The following is a 26,273-nucleotide window of genomic DNA, read 5'->3' as shown; positions in this document are numbered from 1 at the left end:
GTCACTACCATCGGACACCAGGACCACACAAGAATTATATTAAGGCATTTAGCGAACAGATAGTCTTTATTATATGTATAGGAAGACACTGAATGGCTAAATCAGGTCTACCTTCATCACTCTTATTAAAATAAATATGTAGTATACCAATCGGAATGCAGCAGAGTCATTTTGGTTCTGTATGCGTTCCAAGTTGGAACGCTTGTAATACCGCACTGGTAAACGCTGCGTCACTTCCGGTATGACACTTGCATTCCAGAATTGTTACAGGAAACTGTCAATCAAGCACACGAGGAAGCAATTTTCATTCATCGACTGCCTATAGAAACAAAACGTATGAAGACTTTACCACACATCTGAAGAAGCCTTGGACAGGCAAAACGTGTTACGTGGAACTCCTTCAAGCTATTTTATGCTACTTTTATTGTTTTTGTAATGGTAAATAAATAGTAAATTTTATATTTATATATTTAGTTTTATCCATCCTTTATTCTGCTTCCTGGTACCATCATATTCCTAGGTGGGGGTTATGCCACCCATGCTGTATATAGCAGAGCAAGTTCTGGTCTTGGTAAATGTAAGTACATTACTTTATTCCTTTATTATATCTATTAGTACTTACCTCACCATTGGAGTATTTTTTTTATTGTTCTTATTTTTGCATATGTCCCGCACATTTCACTTTACTTGATACACCCGGGAAGTCTATACTAACATATATCCTTAGACGGGGATTGTTCCTTCCATGCGCAATACAGCTGAGCTCTGAGTTAGCTCTACCAAATGTGAGTGATAACCACATAAGATTTCCTCACGTATTCACCAGATATATTGTACTGCACTATTATATTTTTTTGTTTTTATCTTTGAGGTCAACTGTGTACGTATACATTTCTACATATATTGTTTGGGGCGCAGTCTCCTTCTACCTTTCTCATACTTAACTCACTGAGCTTTCTCACTTTTGCTTGAAAGCAAACTCTGTTAAGTAGACTCTTTCCTGTTGGAGTTAAAAAAAAAAATCAGGAATTTAAACTAACAAGGGATTTAAAACCGCAAGCTAATTGTTTTAATGTCCTGTTGTCAAGGTTAAGCTCCCCAACACGCAAACTAAGGGGCTCAAAAGGCACACAAAGCCAGACATATTAGCGGTCCTTCGAATGGCTGGACTTAACGTGAAAAGGTGCAAATATGAGAATAGAAATATCAGACAAGCCAAGGTCAGGATAGGAGACAGAAGAAAAAGTGAATAACAAAGCCAAGGGTCAAGGATGCAGATTTCCGCTTGGCGAACTGCTTACCTTGAAGGGGGCATGTTTGTGATCTCCTGAGTTCTCTATGGATTATTTGCTTCTAACTTGATGCTGATGCCCATTAAATATTTCTCCTTGCCATAGCCCATACATCACTTATCAAAGAATCAAGAAATAGTTCACTAACAAAAACAGAATGCTGGTAGTTAAAAAAATAAACAAAATAGAACATGATAGCTAAAGAGAGCAAAACCAACCCCAAAGCATTTTTTAAGTACATCAATTCTAAAAAACCCAAAAATGAAAGTGTAGGTACACTAAAAACTGAAACGGGGGTGTTAGTCAATGAAGACCAGGAAAAGGCAGGAATTTTAAATACCTATTTCTCCTCTGTATATATTAAGGAAGAACCCATGGCAATGGATGTGCAAATGATTTCTACTAAAAACTTGCAGAATAATTGTAATTGGTTAACTCAAGACAAGGTGCTGCAGCAACTAAAGAAAGTTAATATAAACAAAGCTCCAGGGCCTGACGGTATCCATTCACGTGTACTTAAGGAACTAAGTGTAGAAATAAGTGAACCTCTGTTTTTAATCTTTCAAGATTCTTTTCTTTCAGGAAGTGTTCCAAAGGATTGGAGGAAGGCAGATGTGGTTCCTATATTCAAAAAGGGTTCAAAATCCTTGCCTGGAAATTATAGACCTGTGAGCTTAACTTCTGTGGCTGGTCAAATATTTGAAAGGTTATTAAGGGATTATATTCAAGAATTCCTTGAGAAGAACATGGTTATCAGCAAAAATCAGCACGGTTTTATGAAGCACAGGTCGTGTCAAACTAACTTGATTGCATTGTTCTCAATGGGGTTCAGATCAGGTGAACAAGGAGGCCATGTCATTAGATTTTCTTCTTTTATACCCTTTCTTGCCAGCCACGCTGTGGAGTACTTGGACGCGTGTGATGGAGCATTGTCCTGCATGAAAATCATGTTTTTCTTGAAGGATGCAGACTTCTTCCTGTACCACTGCTTGAAGAAGGTGTCTTCCAGAAACTGGCAGTAGGACTGGGAGTTGAGCTTGACTCCATCCTCAACCCGAAAAGGCCCCGCAAGCTCATCTTTGATGATACCAGCCCAAACCAGTACTCCACCTCCACCTTGCTGGCGTCTGAGTCGGACTGGAGCTCTCTGCCCTTTACCAATCCAGCCACGGGCCCATCCATCTGGCCATCAAGACTCACTCTCATTTCATCAGTCCATAAAACCTTAGAAAAATCAGTCTTGAGATATTTCTTGGCCCAGTCTTGACATTTCAACTTGTGTGTCTTGTTCAGTGGTGGTCGTCTTTCAGCCTTTCTTACCTTGGCCATGTATTGCACACCTTGTGCTTTTGGGCACTCCAGTGATGTTGCAGCTCTGAAATATGGCCAAACAGGTGGCAAGTGGCATCTTGGCAGCTGCACGCTTGACTTTTCTCAGTTCATGGGCAGTTATTTTGCGCCTTGGTTTTTCCACACGCTTCTTGCGACCCTGTTGACTATTTTGAATGAAACGCTTGATTGTTCGATGATCACGCTTCAGAAGCTTTGCAATTTTAAGAGTGCTGCATCCCTCTGCAAGATATCTCACTATTTTTGACTTTTCTGAGCCTGTCAAGTACTTCTTTTGACCCGTTTTGCCAAAGGAAAGGAAGTTGCCTAATAATTATGCACACCTGATATAGGGTGTTGATGTCATTAGACCACACCCCATTCTCATTACAGAGATGCACATCACCTAATATGCTTAATTGGTAGTAGGCTTTCGAGCCTATACAGCTTGGAGTAAGACAACATGCATAAAGAGGATGATGTGGTCAAAATACTCATTTGCCTAATAATTCTGCACTCCCTGTATATTCAAGGCCAATACAAACCATTGTGTGGAAATCTATTCACAAACCAGACTTTACATAGGACACGAGGTCATGCGTTTAGACTAGAAGAAAGAAGATTTCGTCTAAGGCAAAGGAAAGGTTTTTTTACTGTAAGCACACTCAGGTCGTGGAATTCTCTGCCTGAAGAAGTGGTTTTATCAGAGTCCATACAGATGTTCAAACAGCTATTAGATGTATACTTGCAAAAACAGAATATTCAAGGATATACTCTTTCAATGTAGGGTAATAACTGCTTGATCCAAGGATAAATCTGACTGCCATTCTGGGTTCAAGAAGGAATTTTTTTCCTAGCTTGTTGCATAATTGGAAGTGCTTCAACTGGCTTTTTTTTGCCTTCTTTTGGATCAACAGCAAAAAACATATGTGAGGAAGGCTGAACTTGATGGACGCAAGTCTATTTTTAGCTATGTAACTATGTAATTGTGTGAGGGGCAAATAAGGCCATCCAGAAGTAAAAGGGGAATAAGTCGGTTGAGGTGTGCCGGAACCGACGACGTGGTAGGCCTGTTATAAAAGATGGCCCACCCATGAGGTGTAATGAAAGTATAGATAGAGGGAGTGGAGGGTGGGGACATGTGAGTCGCTAAGAAAACGTACGGAACGGAGGAAGGTGAGTAGGGGGGTTTAAATAAGTACCATGCCCCTCCCACAACTGCAGGCCAAGCCCTTTACATTTGTGTGAGGGGCAAATAAGGCCATCCAGAAGTAAAAGGGGAATAAGTCGGTTGAGGTGTGCCGGAACCGACGACGTGGTAGGCCTGTTATAAAAGAGGGCAAAAAGGGTCAGAAATTAAAAGCAATCAACAAAACCTAATTGCATGAAAAATGCCGAGCGAGGAAATAGTTGCCCAGCACTTTAACCGGCACACTTAATTGTGCCAGGGGAAGCAAGGTATATTAAAAGGGAAGTAATTATACTAAGGGAAGTAATTATCCTTTTATATATCTTTCACATACTGCACTTGGGTGGTCTAAACTTGCATTTTTCTATATTAAAAACGTGTTGTCCCCCTAGGGTAGACTAAATGTGCGGGAGAGAAGGTGGTCAATAGACTGCATGAATAGGTGAGACTACCTAAGATGCTGCAAGGAGGACTTTGTGGCTGGGGGAAAGTATGGGAGACCCAAGACACTTTGGAAGTTGGAATAGCGGCTCAACAACTAGATTACAAAAGTTAAAGTGACTAGTGCCCATCAAATACAGCCTACCTCACATATGTGTTTAAACGATTGATCCAAAAGAAGGCGAAAAACCCAATTTGAAGCGCTGCCAATTTGCAACAAGTTGGGAAAAAATTCCTTCTTGACCCCAGAATGGCAGTCAGATTTTCCTTGGATCAAGCAGTTATTGCCCTACATTAAAGGTTGATGCCCGGTTCGTAGTGACAGGCATTTAAGTCTGATAGTGAATGAGAAACTTGGATGACGATGGGAAATCTGTAAAATTGACCTGGAAACCTGAAACGCCTGAGTATGCTAAATAGTCTGGTAAGAGGACATGAAATCTGCGTATGAATGGTAAACCAGTATAACATGTGGAGTCGTGTACCAGATATGTATAGTAGATGCAAGTAGAGGTGGCAAAAAGAAACCAAAATGCAGACAACATAGCTACAGAAACAGTATCGGCATATGCGAAGAAGGAGCCTCAAAGGGGAAGAAAGGCCCGAACACATGAACCGCGAGCAGTGGAAAAAGCCAGACGTGAAAGATGATGACCACGAGCTAACCAGGCTGGCAGCCCGCCAATTAATAGTTAACACTTCAATCTAACATCAAATACAATAGTTTAAAAATCACTGCTTAGGAAAAGATTATTTTCATTTTGCAAAACAAATAAAAACACATTTACATTTCAAACATGGAAAATTACTTTTATGTTGAATTAATATATGCATGAAACATAATTTGCATTAACTTAAACAGTGAAAATAAAATACCGTCTTCCCCCGAAAATAAGTCTTATATTCATTTTTCCACAGAAAAACGCACTAGGGCTTATTTTCGGAGGATGTCTTATTTTGGGGAAAAACGGTAGCAAGCATGTGCTAGAAAGCAGGTCTACATTTAGGGGAATTCCCCTGAACAAAGATCAGTTCACTAGGCCATGGAATCCTGCAAAATCTATGTTCGGGGAAACTTTCCCAAACATAGATTAGCTTATTTGCGAGAAATCCCTGAACATAGATTAGCGAATTAGCGACTGGGGCTTATTTTCAGGGTAGAGCTTATATACAAGCAACCCCCGAAAAAAGCTAGGGCTTATTTTTGGAGGATGTCATATTTTCAGGGAAACAGGGTATATACACTCAACCTTCAGTTGTGTTGCACATTTAAATAAATATTCTTTGTGGGATTGCATGCAAATGTTAAATAAATTAATGTAACTATAAATAAATGACAAGTATTAATATATTTTTTGATTTAGAAGATTCTAATTCTAATTCTGGAAAGAGAGAATAAGGAAAGAACATCTACTCTGTTACCTTATTTAGAAATTAATATTATTTTAAAAGATAATGACTCATTTTCATTTATTTATATATAGATATATATACGAGTATTTCTAAGATTTGAAACCCGACTGATATTTCCAATGCAATTAGGAAAAATATGTTCTCCATTTCTTATTTTTATATTTCTTCACCAAACATTATGGGAGTAATGTTTGGTTACCATAGAGATTTACAATTCCTTGTTTGTTTTAGCATTTATAAGATGCAAATACTACTTTTATGATTTGTTTTTGTTAGTCACTGGGACAGTTTACTAAATAAGTTACAATAAATAACAACAAATGTTTACAATATTTATATGCATTATAAAAAAGAGTAAAGAAGCGAAGAATTATAAATCTGAACATTAAAGGGACACTATAGTCACCAGAACAACTACAGCTTAATGCAGTTGTTCTGGTGAGAATAGTCAGTCCCTGCATGCTTTTTGCAGTAAACAATGTATTTTCAGAGAAAAGGCAGTGCTTACATTGCTCCCTAGGGACAACATGTGCAGAAAACCAATCTGGCAAATTTCAGTGTGTGAAGACTGAAAAGGGGAAAGAGCTATATTTGACCCTATAACTTTTCAAAACCCTTTGAAACTTGTACGTGGAGGACATTGTTGTACTTTTGGGAAATCACAGCACACAAATTGGTGTGTTTTATTGTAGTAAACACTAACAGTTAAATTGCTATGCAGAACTTGGAAAATAACTTTTTAATTTCTCACACTTTTTTTAGATTGTATTCATATTAAATTATATTCCATATATATATATATATGTTAAAAGGCCTGAACTTGTGGAGGCCTGAATTTGTGGGAGGAGTAAGTCCCCTACTTAAACTCCCAGCCCCTACTCACCTCTGCCTTTCAGCTGATTGTTTTGTCCCCATAGCAACCAGCACTTCCTGTCCAGCTTCCCTCCAGAATTTTTTCCTGTTTCCAGCAGTCAGACGTCCTGACCAGTCCTCCGTCCGTTTGAGGCCTTCCACTCGGTTCCCGGTCAAGGTACCCGGTTTCCGGTCACGAGACCGGCACGTTCACGTAAGTTAGGCGTAGGAAATAGCGCCCCGCTATTTCCCGCCGTTCGGGCCTAAAAACGTAGGGGTAGGCTCCCTCTATCATATTCGTACAAATACACGCTTTTTTAACCGATTTCAGTGTTCACGCCAAAACAGACGAACGCTCGGCACTTTATCACTGCTTTTACATATTCGTACGGAAACTACCGAATCTATTATTATTTATATACACAGTAATATTATTACGGGCATTCTCTTATTTCCGTTTGGTCACCCAGGACCAATCTATTTCGTACGATTAAAACACAAACACCTTGCTCTCAATCCATATTCGGCTAGTTCTTATTCAAATAGGCTACAGTATGCACTAAGTTCTATTTCACGAATTCTACTTTTCTTTACGTATATTCCCTGTTCGGTCATATTGCTACTGATACCTTTTTTGTCAGTTTGGGGATATAATTAGCTTGTTTAAAAATCTGCCTTGTGATTTTCTTTCTATGTTAACCAGTTAATTTGTTTTACTACTTTTTAAAATATCCACGTCTAGCATAAATGTACGGTTTCTATACACTGTGGCAGGATGGCCAGGCTCGTCACAAACTTCAAATGCAACAGTCAGGATAAAATAGTACTGCAGTTTATTGTCACTTTCCACAATATATACAAGGTTGTGCTCTCCCACAAAATAAAACAAAAAGAAAATAAATCCTACTCCAACTTGGAGACTTACTAAACAACAGTGTTACTAACTATCCAACTGGCCAGCTAATCTAGTTCCCAGTTTTAAACAAAATGAAATACAGCACTTTAAGCAGGTTTCACACAGTACCTTTGTCTCAGGCTTAACTGCCTCCTCTCTCCCAGCTGTTAGACTCTCTGATATCTTCAGAGGCTAACCTTTTAAAACCCTAGTGCTGGTTAATTACATTCACCTGGTATATAACATTCAAGGGGTGACTCCCACCAATTAACCCCATCATGCTGGGAATAGAGCACTCCAATCTATTACTAACATAGAAAGCCTCTATGACCTTTCCACAACACATATTTACCTATTAAACACTTCATTTTGTCACATATACTAATAAATACTGTTTATAAACACAATATCCAGCACATAAACGTCTGTACTATTCATTTTCCATATAATCACGCTGTCACATATTTTTGGCTTTACAGACTGCATCGGTTTCTCGCTTTTTCTGCGCTAAAGTTGTTTATTTCAAGGTCTTTTATTACAGGAACAGGTATTGTATTTTATCACTTTGCATTATAAAGCCATAGGCCTAAAATGTTTACATATTGGGTTTTATTACTTACCTCCACACCTGTCGTTAACTATGGAATTTTTCTTCGGTTAACCCTTAGCTCCAGTATTATTCTAGACTTCCCCCGGTTCTACACAGTTAAACCGTTTCGCATAACGTAATTTCTTTATGTCAAACCAAGGTATAGTTCACAACTCGTTTGTTACTACACCTCATATAAAACCTATCACGGTCTCAAGTTCATTACTACTTTTCCACAGGCTTACGCCCACGGTACGTTAATTCTTTACTATTATTTCTACTCAGACATACGGTCATACAGCCATCAGGCTCCGGAAAACACCAAAACCTGACCCGGTACTCAGCCATACCTTCAGGTACTTACGTCTATACCCAAATACGTCCAATCGTCACCCCAAGGCCTCATCCAGCCTTCTCACAAATATCTATTTCAGCCCAGTCACACACTTAAACCTTCCAGATCCCTCAATGCAGGATCTCACGTTGCGCCCCTAACAAACAACCTACTCCCAATTCAAATCATACGCCACCACGATACGCATAAATACGTCAACATCTGTCTTAAAGCCTCAGGACTCTTCCTCAAGGACCGCATAAGACGAGACTTACCACACTTATTACCACCAGAAGGTTCCAGATACCATTCGCAAGAAGTCAAGGTTAGTATCTACACAACATTCCAGTCCTCTCACCTTATCCTTAAATATACAATCGAACTGGCTACAGGGTCTAGGCTAATGCCTTAGCGCACCCTATCAGAAAACTCGTCCCAGCGAGGCCTTCCATCCCCCCCCACCTCAACACGGAGGTACGGCCCCACGCCCAAATCATAGTTACAAGCCTCGCATGCCCTACTACAGGGTGCTAGTCAGGGCCTCACCTGTCACGGCCACACGTTTTGATTTCTCTCTACTGTCACCGAGAGGCCAACATCCCGCCACCACGTCTGTGGCAACTACGTCATAAGCCAAATCATAGGTAGAGCCTCTCACCGCCACTTGGCATTAGCAGGGCCTCACCTATCCAAACATTCAACAGTTAAGTTTTTCGCTTTGGCATCTAGCATTACAGTCCAGTTCTTCCATATACACCACCCCACATACCCCGCCTACTTACCTTACGCCCCTTCTAATATATCTTTCACATAATCATTCCTTTTAGAATGTCCCAAGAACCTATTCCAACCAAAGAATTGACAGAAGAAACTCCATTCACGCCTACCAGACCCGGGTCTCCAGGCAAATCACTCACTCTTTCAACCCCCACGTCCTTGAGAGCATGGACTAGTCCCAAAATTACGGCCGAGCTTAGGCTCAGGGGAATCCCCTTTCCGGCCACAGCTAGGAAGGCTGAACTTTATAGGCTACTTACTCACCAAGCCCCCGAGCCCAGGCCAGGGACTAGCTCTCAAGGACAACCACCAAGCAACAGCACGGCCACCCAGGATACCCTGGCAGAGATCTTGGCCAATCTACAGACCCTCAATAGCAGGCTATCTAAGGTGGAAAGCGCCATCTCCTCCCCACCACGGTAGTCCCAGTCGCTTTCACGGCTGTACCTACTATACCAACATGCCCTCCTATACTCCCCCCTCCAGCACCGGGCACAGCCATTACACCATTTGAGTCACCAGCACACTCCGTCCCTGACTCTATCAGGAAAGATATCCTAGACGGGAAGGATGTGTGTCTGGTGTCCTTGCTCATAGCCTCACAGGATGTACTTGAGAACAAGGCATTCAATTATGGTGATATCTCTGTGGTGCTCAAGACAAGGGATCCCAGGCTTAATCATCTGGTGGATTATCTCACCACAGGGTTCACTAAAGGGTTTCTCATGGGTATTGTAGCCATTCCCCCAGGTACACTAGAATGCCCTAATCTCCAGTCAGCACGTTTAGACCCAGTCTCCATAGACACTCTCATTGCCTCTGAAATCACCAACGGTTTCATGATCGGCCCCTTCACCTCTTCACCATTCTCCTCCTGGCACACTAACCCCATTGGTATTGCTATTCACAAATATTATAATAAAAAAAAAAAAAAAAAGTCTAATTATTGATTTATCGGCACCGCACTCCTCTTTTGTTCCAAGCATAAACGCACTCATTCCAGCAGACAAATTCTCACTTCAGTACGTAACCATCGACGACGCCATACAGTCCATCATATCATCTGGTAATCGACCCTGGCTTAGCAAAACGGACATCACAAACGCGTTTAAATTACTACCCATGCACCCCTCACTCTGGCACTTACACGGTGTTAAATGGCGAGGGAAATATTACTTCTCTACACGACTCACTTTCGGTTCTCGAAGCAGCCCCAAACTGTTCGACATTTTCACAGAGTCACTATGCTGGCTGCTTCTGAACGTCACCAGGTGTCACTCCGTTATCCACTACCTCGATGACTTTTTACTAATAGAGCCAGGGTCACCTTCACCCACAGCAATCAGAAGCACTACTGCACTATTTTCCACACTTGGAGTCCCTTTGTCCACAGCCAAAACTATAGGCCCCACAACTAAATTGACCTTTCTGGGGATAGAACTGGACTCGGTTAACCTCATAGCTAGCCTCCCCCACGACAAACTGTCACGTTTGAGAGGGGAGATGACTTGTTCCTGCGGAATGATGTTTGCACTAGAAAAGAACTTCAGTCCCTTCTCGGATCCCTAAACTTTGCGATGCGCATCATTCCGTAGGGAAGGTCTTTCATATCCAGACTCCTTTGCCTGCTGCACGGAGTTCCGGACTCTGGCACAGTTTCTTTGGACCCCCACGCCAAGGCTGACTTAGCTATGTGGGGGAAGTTTTTGAAGGACTGGACTGGAATGGAATCTCCATGTTTATTCCCCCTCTCTCCACCTCTTCACCCATCATCCACACAGAAGCAGCAGCCAATACCGGTTTTGCAGCCATTTTTGGGAACCACTGGTTCAGGGGCCATTGGCCCACTGATACGGATGCCTTGCCAGAGACCTCAGCACTATTTGAAATTTATCCCATTGTGGCGGCCGCACACACCTGGGGTCATCTCTGGTCTGGCAAGGCAGTCAAATGCTACTCTGATAACTCGGCAGCTTGCGAAATCGTGAACAAAGGGCGATCATCTTCCCTGACCATCATGCGGCTGATTCGCAAGCTGACCTGGTTGGCAGCATCCGGCCAGTTTCACTTAGTTTGTTTTCACATCCCGGGTATTCACAACACGGCCGCTGACGCTCTTTCTCGTTCTCAATTTCAGGCATTTTCTCAGGCACTCCCAACGGCTCACCTACAACCATCCAGGACACCACGGTTCCACGATCTAATCCTGGATTAAGCACACTCTTGAACCACGCTAGAGCACTCACTCACCAAGCATTATCACCAAACACGGCTATCACTTACAATAGGGCTCTTAATATATTTAATAAATTCACAGCAGAGTTCGGTTTACAAGGTGACTTCTCTATTCAAACCATGGTGGCTTTTGCCTCTTTTTTCCACCTTCACCTTAAACTATCTCACAACACCATTAAACTATATCTCACGGGGGTCCAGCACCACAGCCTCACCTTTTTTTCCTAACACACCTTTCCTGTCTTCATACCCCGTCAAAAAGGTTTTGAAAGGAATATCAAAGGTTTCACCTCCACTCTCTACCATTAGATTACCTATAGATGGGCCTATCTTCAGGTCACTTAGCAATCTCCTTGACACAGCCCCCTTCGACATCGGCACAAATACGGTGATCAAATCTGCTTTATATCTCGCTTTCTACGGTTTTCTCAGACCTAGAGAGTTCACCGTAATTTTTCAAGGAGATACGAAGCTAAGACTTAAAATATCACACCTCACTAAAATAGAGGATCACTACCAACTTTCGATCCCTACAACTAAAACCAACCGGTCACTACACCCTACTATAATTCCTCTCTTCCCTACTGATAATGCCTGGTGTCCGGTAAAAGTACTAGACCACCTACGGTCAACTCTGCACGGTCACCTACTGGACTCTCCGCTCTTAACACTACAAGGGCACCCGTTAACCACAGCAAAATTGATGGTTCATATCAGAATTCTGTTATCTAAGCTCGGACACAACCCGATTGCATTCTCTAGGCACTCCTTCCGTATAAGAGCTGCCTCTGCAGCCTCTAGCACTAACACACCGGTCCATATCATCAAGAGACTGGGGCGGTGGAAATCCTCCATATATACTGCATATATTCCACAGCCGGAGAAAGAGCTTCGCCAAGCTTTCAGCAACTTGGTTTTGTAAAAAATGCAATAAAGTGTGTATTTCTCGAATTTATCTTTTTGCCCTCTTTTATTTACAGGCCCACTCGTACGTTGGTTTCGGCGCACCACAACCAACTTTGCTCACAGTTACTATCCATTACGTATTTAAATTCCGAGCACAAGTTAAAAGGCCTGAACTTGTGGAGGCCTGAATTTGTGGGAGGAGTAAGTCCCCTACTTAAACTCCCAGCCCCTACTCACCTCTGCCTTTCAGCTGATTGTTCCCACCCACCTACACCCTGTTATAATTACATTCTCCTTGGTGGGCCCTCTTTTATTTACAGGCCCACTCGTACGTTGGTTTCGGCGCACCACAACCAACTTTGCTCACAGTTACTATCCATTACGTATTTAAATTCCGAGCACAAATATATATATATATATATATATATATATATATATATATTTGATGTGACAGGAATGTCTTATTTCTCCTGAACAAAATTATATATAATAAGTGTGCACTTAATATAAAAGAGGTAAATAATGGTTGAACAGACATATAGCTCAAATTATAGGTTTTGTTATTGGTTCAGAACTTGTACAATTGCCTCTGTGATTAATGGATTACAGACACATTGCTGGTGTATGATTGTTGTGGAGTTCTGTTACACACTCAGACATGCCAATAATAGGACGCTCACAGAAAAAAAGAGACAGGTGGGTATTAGACCAAAATAGGGCTGCCCCTCTAAGACTGGAAACTAAAAGCAGCCCAGGAAAAAAAAATTGTATACCAACCCTGATAAGTATAGTGTGTCCAGATATGTAGGTGCAAAAGATAACCTGAAATTGAAAATAATTTCTTCAACATAAATAACTGTTTTATATTAAGCAAACATGTATATAGTCAATGTTTCAGTACTATGACGTTGACGTATTAAGAAAAGTTTGGTAATGGGACTAAAAGGGTGATTTTATTTTTTTAAGTCCTATGAGTGTGCTTTTCACTTTAGATATGTTGTTGTGTGCACCTAGCAGCAACATTACATATTTATGTTATGCGTTAGTGTAATTTCTGAGTGTGTTATGCATATATACAAAAATATGAAAATATGTGTAAATATTTTAAATATATATATATGTGTATGCATATATGCATAATATTCTCAGAAATCACAAATGAGAAATTATATATGTACATTGTGGATTGCTAGTAAAATGTAAAATGTAATAGGGGCAGTATTGTGGTAGAATATGGTATTTACTATTGGGATATAGGGCAGTGTTGTGAAGAATAGTGGGTTCAGTGTGGGCAATAAAGGCAGTAGTCTGGGGAATAGGGGCAATACTGTGGGGAATGAAGGGCAGAAATGTGAGGGGAGAGGGGCTTTACTGTGGTGAAGATGAGCTCTATTGTGGGGAATAGTGGTTTTAGGGTGGACACACAGTCAAACACACCTAAAAATTCTGTTAGACACATAAACAATCTGAGACACAATCTTACACACTCAGAGACATTCTGTCACACATATATACATTTGATTCTTTTTTTGTTTAAATCCACCCAGTCTCCCTATCTTTAGAAGAGCTGGAGTGGATCCTCAGCCTGCGGTCTAGTGTGGGCTGGACTGCTCTGAGAGAGCCATATCCGCACTCCCCTTCACATTTATGTAACGCTGCAGGCAGTGGTGTATCCTGTTTTTGTGCTGCCCCAGGCATGACAAAACTCAGGCGACCCCCTCCAACCCCCCTCCACCCAACCCTTCCCCCCAGCCCCGCCTTCTAAATACACACACACACACACACACATTCACTGACAGACATACATACACTAGCTAACAGACATACACACTCACTAACATTCACATACAGTTACTAGCAGATACACACATTCACTAACAGACACGCATACACTCTCACTAACAGACACACGCATAGTAACACACTCCCTAACAGACACACTCCTTGACATACACACACACACACACTAACAGACACACACACTCACTCACTAACAGACACACACACACTAACAGACACACACACACACTAACTAACAGACACACACACACACACTAACAGACATGCCCCCTGGAAAATGCCGCCCAAGGCAAATGCCTTGTTTGCCTCGCGGGTAATACGTCCCTGGCTGCAGGCGGCTGACACTTGGAGCTGGGCAGCGAATTTCTAGTGGCTGCAGGGCACCAAAGGAAGAGTGACATAGTGCTGCACTAGGAGAAGGCTAATCAGCCACTCATATTGCACTGCCATATGCCATTACCAATCCCAGCTTCATTATTTTACTAAATCCAAAAATTAATCACTTAAGCACAAGCACAAGAACGGCCCACCAGGAAATGTCCCAGTATCCCAGTGGGCCTTTCCGGCACTGGTTCCTTCTAAATAGGGACACTTAGAATGTATGGATATGTTCCTATCTACATTGTATAGTGAACATTTCATTTACATGACCAAACCTACAACAAAAGCAACAAAAACACTTGACGGTCACTGTTGTCATTTGATCCACAATAATATATTGTGAAGGTGTCTCACTTGGAAGGAGGGGTAGAGCGTTTCCTTGGCTCATTGGTAAATGTACACTCTATTTCTCTCTAATTAAGATGTTGTTCATATTCCTATCTCTAAACTGTAAAGGCACTACACACAGGCTGGATGGCACTGGTGGATGAAACCACTGTTAGAGACGATGTCTTACTATTTCAGGAATTCTATTTCGCTTGTGGCAAAGACACCAAATTTAATTCCCAACCTTATACTACTGAATACCATTTCTGCTATAAGCCACAGAAAGTAGGGGTATCAGTTTTGTTAGGATCATCAGCTGACTTTACCTTGCTAAAGAAACTCTCCGACTATAATGGGAGATATCTTATCCTCCAGTGTACCTTAAAAAATAAGCCAGACTATAGGACATATCCAGTAGTGAAGATTCCCCATTCAATCACTGATCTTTACAAATTGGACTTTATTTCTTTTATTGCTAATGTCAAATCTGCATTTCACTCTTGTAAGCATGTCACACTGTCCTGGCTGGCTTGCATCACCACTCTAAAAATTATGATCTTGCCTAAGCTGCTTTGCATTTTCCACCTATTTCCATTACCAGTCACAGCTTTACTATTTTACAACATCCAAAAAATGATCACTTGGTTTATTTTGGATCGTGGGCACCATAGAGTGTCCAATAAAACATTATTAAGGGAGGCCTGGGAATGTCTGACATTAGTGAATACTATAGAGATATTATTATCTCGAGCAATATGGTTACAAGTACCAGACTGCGACACTCACTAGGTGTTTATGGAAACTAAATACTCTCCCTGTGTGGATATCATTGGGTATACGTGGACACCTAAGAGTCTTGGAACCTGCATTTTATTTTCTTTCTACTATTAATTGTGCGATTTCTATAGGGGATCAATTTATAGGGTGTGGGGTCAATCAATACTTATCCATTCAGGCTCCCCTTGCAGCTTTAACTCTCCTCTCTCCTAAAATAAAATGACAAAAATGGCATTCCCAGAATTCTTTAGAATCAGGGGCTTTCTCAAAATAATACTCTTGCCATATCCATATAATGAATAAGTACAATCTTCCTCTAATAGACATGTTTTTATATCTCTGCATGGCGGGCATGCTCACTAAACATGTCTTGATTCTTTTTAGCCCTACTCCTCATGAGACACATGACTTTTCCCTTCTATTAGCCAAACCCCACATTTTTTCCCTTACTACTACCAGACTTCTCTCACTGAGTTATTTGGCATTGACCACTTATCCAGCTTAAAACCTTAACTATTGTAGCTTAGCTTTGCATGGAACAGTGGGAATTTTATTTAGGAAGCCACGTTTCTTTAACATTGTGGTGGAAAGCATTTTCCTCTCTTCACAAAAAAAAAACCTAAATGTACAAATCAACTGGAAATACATTACAAGCTTCTGATGCATTGGTACTTCCCACCCTTTGGTCTACATAAAATTCACCCGAACTCCAATTCCACTGACTGGAGATGACGCCATGCACACACAAGCTTATATCTTGTTTGGTGGTCATGCCCTCAGATTAAGCAGTTTTGGTCCCAATTCCATTTCCTATTACGAACAGGCAGTTCCAATATCCAATATTATTATATTTATGTTGTTCCTTCCCACCCAGGTGCTGCCACAGAAAACAATTTGTTTTCTCCTCATCCTTATTATGTATCAATTGTTTATTTGTTTTTTTTTTTTAAATTACATGATGGGGTTGATGGAGTTTTTATAGTAGAGTATGGAACACAATGTCCTCTTACATATTATCCTCACGACCGAGCAACTAATCCAATCTCATAGGAAATATGGCAGGATTATGTATCCTTTTGTATGGGTATTTATGGTGCCCTGCCTTAAATGGTGGTCCCTGTAAAGGGGAGGATACAATCTATAGGATATAAAAAATATATAATGTACTGTAGTGTATAAAAATACATCTTAATTCCAAAGTGCCTTAATGTAAATAAAGAGCTACACTACATTTTTTCATTGTTAACTTGAGGCTGAGGAAACCATTTTAATAGTCAATAGTAGATAATCCAGTTTCATTGTTTATATTTTATATTAAGAAAGATATTTAAGTGCCATTATATAAACATATTTTTCCTTCAATCTATAGGGTATCACTATATTCTATGTGGAACAGTATATGCCCTGGTGTATGTTGTGCTATCCTTGGTTCTACTGTTATGTTATGATTCGCCTGCATGTGTTAAACTACTTTCCCTTCTGACTTAGTGTATTAATAAGCCCAGCTCACTTGCAAATATGTTTTAGGGTTCCGAGGTCTATCATGTATGATTCTGTGCATAGCCAGGATGCCAGAGGTTCTTGTAGACCAGCAGAGCTTGATTCATGCTTGTTTTAGGCCTGATCTACTAAATAACTACGTATCAATGCATGTACTGATATATTAGCGGTCCATGTGAAAATACGAGAATGTTTCTACTTTGTAAGAGTTCCATTTTATATGTTAAAATGCTACACATATATAAACATATTTTCACACAAAAAAGAAATAGAAAAGCTAAATATAATTTTATAATATTTAATTTGCCCACCAAGGATTTTAATTTGATTTAAATTGTACAAATATTAAATACATGCAGAATTGATTTTTATTCCCTGGGAACTGTCAGACACAAGACCACATTTTTGCTTTATTTATTTTATTTATTGGTATAAAGGAATGAATAGACAGTAGAAAAAAATAAAAAATAAACATTCCACATCTGTCATCATTAAGATGTCTAAATTAAAATTGGAAGTTAACAGATGCTTTATATTATTTAAATATCACAATATTAATGAAACTTATATTTATGTCTTACACAATGATGAAGGGTTGTATAAATTTATGGAAGAATCTGAATAATAATTTTATATTTATTTTCATAGTTTTATTCACTCAGCTTATATTATTCTTGACTTTAAAATAGTGATAGAATGCTGTAAGTTCTCAAATATTTAAGTTTTAAAATGTAGCAGAAGCTGCTGATCATATGTTCATTTAGAGGTTCACTTATATTCTTAATGTATTAATTTAAAACTGGAGGACTTTAAGGAAATATTACAAACTACAAATGTACAAAAATTTAATTGGTAAAAAAATGTACATTTTAAACAAATGTTTTTAATATGCTTTACCAATCTCTGGATGTAAAATGTGACAAATGTTATAATTTACATTATTAATATTCTATTCAACCTTTGAAAAAAATGATTGTCACGCAATGAGTCAAATTGCCCTTAAATGGATACAAATATTTTCATTTATTTAATTTTATTTTTGCCTTCTTCTCGATCATGTGCTTTTATAAACTAAACTGCAACTTTAACCAAAATACCCCACTGCCCAAATAAAAAAATAAATTAATGTCACTGTTTATTAGATATAACCCCAATGGAAACATGCATGCATTTAATTATGCATGTTTTCATTAAGGGTATATTTAAAAACAGCTTGCAATAGCTACAGATTTCTTACATGAATCCTTTTCAAGACCTCCCTTTGTAACCCATCCCAAACCTTTTGTTACTGTCCAATAACAGCCTTCCCAATACAGCTCAATTAAGATTTTTTGCAAGGCAGATGCACTTGGCAATTTCCTGCCTCTTGAATTTAGCGCCACAAACCTAAACAAGCCAGGAAGAATCAGGACCTGTTTTGGATGGGGGAGGGGGTGTGCACCAAGGTTAATTTATACTCATGAACATTTTTATTGTAATTTTTTTGGAAAATGAAAAAAATACACTTTTCACTGCAGTGTCCCTTTAATATAATACTCAAGAAAACAATAAAACTATGACTCACTATGTAGCGTGTACAGCAAGGGGTCTATTTGTTAATCCTTGTATATGCTTTATCAGAATAATACTTTAATCATTGAATTGCCGCATGCTACTGGACAAGAAACTATAGGCACATTCTACATTACTTTCAGATGTTAAATTGAACACTGAATAAAACAAAATTGCTGTGAAATTAGTCCTTAAAATTGTTTGAAAGAAGGGGTAATTTTAAGTTGAAAAAAGTGTATTTGTCAAAAAAGGAAAAGAAAAGGTCTTAGACCAAGCATGCAGTCAGTTCCAGTATGAAAATAACACAGTGCATGGAAAAAACAACTGCATCTATGAGCAGGGCCGGTGCTACCAGAAGGTCACATAGGTGGCCTTAGGGCACACCGGGCCTGGGGCGCAAATGTCTTGGTCACCAGCGCTCCTCTCCTGTTGGTCACTTTATGTAGTATTAAAAAGCTCCAGGCACGACACACAGGAATCTCCCAGCCCAGCCACTAGTGGGCTGGCGCTTCTCTAGCATCTGTCCAGGGGACGAGGAGGAAGATCCACAGCCGCCGGGAAGAGGAGGGAGTTCTCCGTCCTACTATCAGAGTGTTGCCACGTGTTACCATGGCAATGCAGTGATACTATTCCCAGCTTCGGCGGCAGAAGGAGCAATATCAAGTCTCCCACTGGACCACCAGGGAACAGTATTCTCCCCTCCATGGCCAAAGGTAATCCTCAGGGAGGGAAGAATACACTTTTAATTATTTTTTCCCTCCACATATTTCCCCACATTACAGTCCCAAACCCCCCATTTCAGCCCCAATTTCCCCACCTCAGCTGCTACCTTCACCATCACAGCCCCTATCTCTCCCATAATCACCATCTCCACCCCTACCTCTCACATCACAGCCCTAACCTCCCCATCACTGTCCGTTTCTCCAACATCACAGTCCTTATCTCCCTCCAGCACCCCCATCATAGCCCCTACCTCTTCCATCAGAGCCCCTATCTCCCACATAACCCCCATCACAGCCCATATCTCTCCCATCACAGTCCCTATCTTCCAAAGCCCCTATCTCCCAAAGCCCCTATCTTACTGCACATTAGGACTTTGCTCACACAATGAGTTTTAGTATTGACTCTGGGTACTAGTTCTAGCTTGTTGGAAGTTAACATATCCCTATTAGAGGGGTATGCAACCTCTGGCACTCCAGATATTGTGGACCACATCTCTCTTGATGCTTTGCCAGTATAATGGCTGTAAGAGCAATATGGGAGACATTGTCCATAATATCTGGAGTGGTAAAGGTTGCCTACCCTTCTAATAGAACATAGCCAGAACTAGTTGTTTCTATTTATCACAAGAACATATTCACAGACTGATACTGGAATCACAGACTGATACTGGAAAGTTTTTCGGAGTACTTCACTCCCTGGACTTGATCCTCGGGACTTCTTTCTGGGCTCATATTGCCATTTGAGGTGGCATGTGTATGCAATACTTTTTTTCTTACCTGCTCGTTTTCTGGTTTTACACTATGTGTTCTATTTTACTTTTCTAAGCTATTAAAAAAATATTTAACCCCTTAAGGACGGAATGAATTGTACACGTTCTGATTAAAACAAAACGTAAACAAAACCTGGAATTTGCGCTATATGTCTGTTCAACCATAATTCACCTCTTTCAGATTACGTGTACCCCCACTTATTTTATATAATTTTATTCAGGAGAAACAGAGCTTTTTATTTCATATCAAATATTTATATATGAAACATAATGTAATATGAATAAAATTTAAAAATCTTTAAGAAATTTTGTTATTTTTCAAGTTTGGCATGGCATTTTGACTGTGAATGTCATAATACTGTAAAGCTTTTATTAGAATAAAATAAACATATTTGTGTTTAGCTGTGTCTCATGAGCACAACAGTACCCCCCATGTACAGGTTTTATCGGGTTTTGGAAACTTACAGGATCAAAAATAGCATGTTCCCATTTTCAACTTACACACATAAAGAGAGACCGTATAGCAGCCCAGGAATAAGAATTACCCCCATCATAGCATACCATATGAAAAAGTAGACAAGCTAGGGAATTTAAAATGGGGTATGTCCAGTCATTTTTTGTAGCCTCTTAGTCACAAACCCTGGCCAAAGTTAGCATTCATATTACTTTTTTGAATTTTTCACACAAAATCTAAATTTCCACTGATCATAATATCGTTGTGATACATTTTACTGTTTTGAAATACACATATTTGTGTTCAGTGAAGTCTCTCGAGTGCAACAGTACCCCTCATGTACAGGTTTTAAGGTGTTATGGAAAGTTACAATATTAAATACAGGGCTTGCAAATTAAATTCTCTGGATGTTCTGCCTGGGTTGTCAGGCCTGTCCCTCAAATTTTAATTAATATAATCACCTAATTATGTTAAAAGATTACATAAATGTACAAGTATTATTTTACTATATACCTATATATGTATTTAAATTCTATTTGTATACATATGTAATCTTTTAACATGATCAGGTGATTTTATTAATGTGTATGTTATTATTTATGTGATTATATATATATTTACATATATATATAAAGTATGTTTTGTTACATATATATATATATATATATATATATATATACACACACACTAATATACAAATGCAGTTAGAATGAAATTACATATGTATTTATAATTAATTTTTATTTTTTTCCAATTATTTTATTTATTTATTTTATTATTTTATTTCTTAAACCATTTTTCAATTTTCATACCGTTAAAGACCAGGGCTGTCTTTACATTTGTTTGTGTTTAGCTGTAATTTTCCTCTTACTCATTTACTGTACCCACACATACAATTAAATGGTCTTTCTAACGATACCATTATTTTCATCATATCGTATAATTTACTATAAAACAAATTATAAAATATGCTGAAAAAAACACACTTTTTCTAACTTTGACCCCGAAAATCTGTTACGCATCTACAACCACCAAAAAACACCCATGCTAAATAGTTTCAAAATTTTGTCCTGAGTTTTGAAATAGCCGATGATGTTATGTTCTTAGCTGTATTTTGCAAGTTATAGGGCAATAAGTACAAGTAGCACTTTCCAAACCATTTATTTTTCAAAATTAACGAAAGTTACATTGTAACACTGATATATGTCAGGAATACCTGAACAACCCTTCACATGTATATAATTTTTAAAAGAAGACAACCTAAGGTATTAAATATGAGGTATTTCGACTCTTTTCATGCAACCATTTTACCACCAATCAATGCCAAATTAAAAAAAAATGGTGATTTAAGAATACATGTACTGAGAACTTTAAGGGTTACTGCCAAAGAACACCCCAATATGTGCTCAGCAACAACTCCTGAGTACAGTGATACCACCCATGTATAGGTGTGTCGGGATCTCTGGGGGCTAAAAGACATTGTTTGGAGGGTGCGCATTCCAGTTTTCCAGCTTGGAATTTTCACAGCTGGTCATCATGCACCCATGTCCTATTGGGACATTTTTGAATCTAGCCAATGTAATTTACCCCCATCAAACCATATATTTTTGAAAAATGGACATCCGTGGGTATTTCAAATATCCCTTACACAAAAACACACTGCACCTATTATATACACACACACTGCATCATCTACACAAACTGGTATCCCTGTACACTACATTCCATAAGCACACACTTTATATCCTCTACACTAACACTTAACACTTTCCCTACACACTCCCTGTGAGCGAACTCATGGCTGGAATATGTAGGTGAACTTATGGGTGGGCCTTATGGGCATGCTCACTGTCAGACCCTGGGGGCCCAGACCTTGATCTTTGCAAGGGGCCCCAAACAATGGAGCTGCTTCACATTCCCCCATAACTTTGACTTTTGTGACCTCAGTTACAAACAGCTGCCAACGAGCCTGTTCTACACCAGACCAGTGGAGCCAGATTGCCACCAGAGCCCATCACCATCCTCATCTGGTTGTAAGTAGGCAATCTAGTGTATTATTCATGGCACTAATCTCTAATTTACCTCACATTAAAGGGACTATAGAGACACTATGGGTGGGGCATTGTGATGTCACATGGGAGGGCAGCACATTTTTCTTTTGCTTAGGGTGGCAAAAATCCTTACACCGGCCCTGGGAAGGAGTCAGACATAGACGCGTTGACATAGTCCTCCTCAGCACTATACAACCTCTGTGACATGATTCAATCACTTTATTTAGTGATCTGTCACAAAAATAAATCGCTATAAAAAATGAACCCCTAAAAAAATGCACAAACAGCAAAAAAGTGCTTCTGTGCAAGAGCCAGTGATTTAGAGTGATCACTGTCAAGATAGGGGTTAATGGCTCTAAAAAGAGCCTTTGGGTCTCACAATTTTACAAATCACTCCCTAAAACGACTTAAATTTCTCTACCTAAACACAGATCTCTCTCTCTCACTAAAACACAAGTAAAGCGAGGGAGGGAGATGTACACTATTTACTAATATTGACGTGACTAGAGAAATGGAGATCATATTAATAATAAATAGTATTATAGTGGCAAGCTCTGATTGGATGACCCTAGCCTGCCTCTATGATGAGGCAGGCTAGGGACACCCCCAAAAGCCCCATGATGCACTGACTTTCGAAAGGCGAAGGCAGCGCCAAATTTTTTAGCCATCTGGCTGGGGCGGGAGATTAATACATTTATTTTATTCATTTTTTTAAAATTTATTTTATTTATTTTATTTGTCTTCACTGAGTGCCTCGACCTATCGAGGAACTCAGCCCATAGGCAGAGCATTGGAAGCCTGCCCAATGGCTTCCGATGCTCTGCTACACTGCCGGGAGCCATGTGGGGCAACCCTGAAGTGATCGCTCCTGAGGAGCGATTACTCGCCGGTCTGGCAGTCAGGAGAGGTATTGCAGGATGCTTCCAGTGCTCACATTTGCTGCGGACGTACCCTTAAGGACTGTTTTTTGTCGGACGTAGCTAGTACGTTCACAGTGCTTAAGGGGCTAAATTGTTTGCTTTGCTATCTTAGCACCTTCTCTTTTATTTTATGCTAAAGAGATGTGCTGTCGTAGCTAAAGTGACCTCATTCCTGTGAATGTGTTAACTTTTGTTTTACATTCAGAGTCTTATGACAATGTCAGTTTTTTAATGTCCATGACCTTTTCAAACCTCATTTTTATTTTATGTCCCATGTATAAAAGTCACAATCTATATATTCCTGGTGAATTGTTATTTGTTTTTTGTCTTTCTCATTTGACACATTTACCTTCAGGAAGATCCTTTTCAGCTGGCTGCTGTCTTCACTGATTTCCTCAACCCCTTTAGGCACTAAGCACACAGGCAGAGCTCTGCTACACTGCTGAATGCCATGTGGGGCAACCCGGAAGTGATTGCAGCTGAGGAGCGATCACTCAGCAGCCCGGCAGTCAGGAGAGTTAATTCAGGATTCCTGAGAGCGGCTGGAAGCGAACACGATCGCTTCCAGTGCTCATATTTGCGGCGGATGTGCTAGGTACGCCCACGGTACTTAAGGACCGTTTTTTGTCGGATTTACCTAGTACGTCCATGGTCCTTGTGGGGTTAATATTGTAATTATATGTATACAGATACATAATATATACACTGCTCAAAAAAATAAAGGGAACACTTAAACAACACAATTTAACTCCAAGTCAATCACACCGTCCACTTAGGAAGCAACACTGAGTGACAATCAATTGCACATGCTGTTGTGCAAATGGGATAGACAACAGGTGGAAATTATAGGCAATTAGTAAGACACCCCCAATAAAGGAGTGGTTCTGCAGGTGGTGACCACAGACCACTGCTCAGTTCCTATGCTTCCTGGCTGATGTTTTGGTCACTTTTGAATGCTGATGGTGCTTTCACTCTAGTGGTAGCATGAAACGGAGTCTACAACCCACACAAGTGACTCAGGTAGTGCAGCTCATCCAGGATGGCACATCAATGCGAGCTGTGGCAAGAAGGTTTGCTGTGTACAGCATAGTGTCCAGAGCATGGAAGCGTACCAGGAGACAGGCCAGTACATCAGGAGACATGGAGGAGGCCATAGGAGGGCAACAACCCAGCAGCAGGACCGCTACCTCCTCCTTTGTGCAAGGAGGAACAGGAGGATCACTGCCAGAGCCATGCACAATGACCTCCAGCAGGCCACAAATGTGCATGTGTCTGCTCATACCTCCTTGACGGTGGTATGAGGGAGCGACGTCCACAGGTGGGGGTTGTGCTTACAGCCCAACACCGTGCAGGACGTTTAGCATTTGCCAGAGAACACCAAGATTGGCAAATTCGCCAGTGGCGCCCTGTGCTCTTCACAGATGAAAGTAGGTTCACACTGAGCACATGTGACAGACGTGACAGAGTCTGGAGATGCCGTGGAGAACGTTCTGCTGCCTGCAACATCCTCCAGCATGACCGGTTTGGCAGTGGGTCAGTAATGGTGTGGGGTGGCATTTCTTTGGGGGGCCGCACAGGCCTCCATGTGCTCGCCAGAGGCAGCCTGACTGCCATTAGGTACCGAGATGAGATCCTCAGACCCCTTGTGAGACTATATGCTGGTGCGGTTGGCCCTGGGTTCCTCCTAATGCAAGACAATGCTAGACCTCATGTGGCTGGAGTGTGTCAGCAGTTCCTGCAAGATGAAGGCATTGATGCTATGGACTGGCCTGCCCGTTCCCCGGACCTGAATCCAATTGAGCACATCTGGGACATCATGTCTCGCTCCATCCACCAACGTCACGTTGCACCACAGACTGTCCAGGAATTGGCAGATGCTTTAGTCTAGTTCTGGGAGGAGATCCCTCAGGAAACCATCCGCCACCTCATCAGGAGCATGCACAGTCATTGTAGGGAGGTCATACAGGCATGTGGAGGCCACACACACTACTGAGCCTCATTTTGACTTGTTTTAAGGACATTACATCAAAGTTGGATCAGCCTGTAGTGTGTTTTTCCACTTTAATTGTGAGTGTGACTCCAAATCCAGACCTCCATGGGTTGAAAAATTTGATTTCCATTTTTTTATTTTTGTGTGATTTTGTTGTCAGCACATTTAACTATGTAAAGAACAAAGTATTTCAGAAGACTATTTAATTCATTCAGATCTAGGATGTGTTATTTTTGTGTTCCTTTTATTTTTTTGAGCAGTGTATATGTAACTTTATTTTAAGTGTATTTAAATATTAATACATATATGAGAGTGATGACGTGGCCCGCGAGGGCCTAATTTGCCATGGAAGGACTCCTGGGCGTTCCAGGGCTGAAAGCCATTACTGCATTCTATGCTGCCGCAATCGTTTTAAAGCTCATTGAATGCAAGATGGCATGAATTCCATTATGGTGCGTAGGGGTTAATTAACTCAGAATTACCAGGATTATTATATCCCATAACCATATGTTTATGTAAGCAATTTTCATGTGTGCTGTGTGCTCCACTTATGATATATATTCTATTCACGAGGGAAAACATCACTTTGCTGGCAATTTTGTTTGTTATTCTACACAATTGTGTTTGTTATTGGTTTACAGTATTTTCGGGGTTAACCGCTGTGTGGATATATTGGAATCTACCACTATATGATTTTGGTATTTTTATTGTTACTGGGCCTGCTCCCATGCATTTTTCATGCTGCACATTCTACAGTAACGATCTGACTGTCCTGGCC

Source organism: Pelobates fuscus, chromosome 2, assembly GCF_036172605.1.
Source record: "Pelobates fuscus isolate aPelFus1 chromosome 2, aPelFus1.pri, whole genome shotgun sequence".
NCBI lineage: Eukaryota > Metazoa > Chordata > Amphibia > Anura > Pelobatidae > Pelobates > Pelobates fuscus.
This window is presented reverse-complemented; position numbering follows the sequence as displayed.